General features: G+C 49.0%; 1 pseudogene; it reads left to right on the forward strand.

Moving 5' to 3' along the window:
- Window positions 1-1,627: 1,627 nt before the first annotated feature.
- Window positions 1,628-1,743, forward strand: LOC111733337 (annotated as a pseudogene).
- Window positions 1,744-1,771: the final 28 nt, after the last annotated feature.

A 1,771-nucleotide genomic window follows, 5' to 3' on the forward strand; every position in this document is an offset into this window, starting at 1 on the left:
GCCAGGTAGAGGTCTACACACCGGGCATGGAGAAGAGAACCAGGCAGATGCACGCCCCTCCCTCCTGGAGCTCGCGTTCCAGGCGGGGTGGCCAGACAGCAAGCACAGGTCAGCACCACCTTCTCCAGCAGCAGTAAGACCCTGCCCCCAGAGCCTCGCCATACACAACCAGACACCCTCCAACACTGAGCTCCAGAAACGCTTGATCGGGACGCAAGACTCAGGCGGCGGAGAAGGCGACACGCCCACGCGGCAGGCGGGTGGCTAAGCTGTGCTGTGCCTTCCTGCCAGGCACGTGAAGTGTCTGAGATAATCATTGCCGTTCCACCGCAAGTACCTTTCTCTTTTCTTTTAATCCTGTTACAGAATTTTTTGATGGCCACCTGCTGTTGGACTGCACCGAACTCTGGGAAAACTGAGTGGGGGAGTGGGGAAGGGGGGAGGCAAAGCCTGGAAGAAGCTCCTCCAGCTCCCACCAGGATGTCTACCCCGTTAGCCTGAGAATGAGTCAACAGTGCTGCTCCAGGGCCAGGAGGAGGATGGATGGATGTCCCAACACCCACGCTCAGCACACAGCTCTCCCTGTTCTCGCCTCCTCGCTTCAGGGGGCAGAGGCTTGATGGCAAGGAATCTTTTCTGTATTCTGCCCAGCGCCCGTCACGCGATGTTGGAACAGTGATGACTAGTAATATAACCTGCAACCCTGTAGCTCAAGGTCATCTCCGTTGCTCTTATGTTCCGGTTGCCTTTTGGTGCAAAGGAGCCAGCGGTCAGGCTAGCCTCCTGGTCTGGTGATGTTTCGTTAACGAAATGGAAATACAGATCATTTAAATATGCAGCGAATATCTCCCTCCACCTGTGATTATGCAAATGGTCGCAGACCATGGTGGCTTAGCTGGGGTAACAGCTTCCTAGAGAATACTGAGTTCACAGTCCTGAAAGTTACCTTTATGGGTTTCCACGGGAACGTGGGTTTTGATTAATTATTTCACTCAAGAGACTAACAACACACAGGTAATACTTTTTTGCAAGAAAAAATAAGAAACCCCCAAAGCAACCGAACCCCCCGGGCCCCCGGAAGCCCAAGAAAAAAAAAAAAGGATGCGGTAAATAAAATTAGTAGTTGAAGTTCATTTGAATAAAAGATGGAGAGACATGTTTGCTCTCGTTTATGGTGGCAGTGCTGTAGGTGACAATCATTAGCCATCCTTCACGTGTTCTGAAAGGCCAGTTCCTAGGAAAACTAAAATTCCAGCACGTATAGAATAATCAGGTTCTCTGGGAAGGACGATGCCTTGTTACGGTCTTTTGGGCCCAGGGTACAATGTTAGGTCTCAATGGATGTCCAGGAGCCAATATCAAGGTTAGAATTATTACTGTCTTCCAATGTTGTTTATGCATTTTTTTAATATACTAACAACAAAAATTGTTCCAAGGAGATAGCAGATTGTTTTAAAGAGAGTTTGGCCAAATCGTTTTCATAAGAGCATGGATGGGCATGTATATATGTATTCAACCTCAAGATTCTTCACTGATATGGGATGTGGTTCCATAGTGTAGTGGTTAGCATGTCTGCTTTACACGCAGAAGGTCCTAGGTTCACGCCCCAGTGGAGCCACGGTCCATGGTCTATGGCCATGCCACCGGGAAGAAGCCCGATGTCTGATCTCGGAAGCTAAGCAGGGTCGGGCCTGGTTAGTACTTGGATGGGAGACCACCTAGGAAGACCAGGTGCTATAGGCATAAATAATAATAAATAAAAATAATAATA

The sequence above is a fragment of the Pteropus vampyrus genome, unplaced genomic scaffold (genome assembly GCF_000151845.1).
Source record: "Pteropus vampyrus isolate Shadow unplaced genomic scaffold, Pvam_2.0 Scaffold13, whole genome shotgun sequence".
Taxonomy (NCBI): Eukaryota; Metazoa; Chordata; class Mammalia; order Chiroptera; family Pteropodidae; genus Pteropus; species Pteropus vampyrus.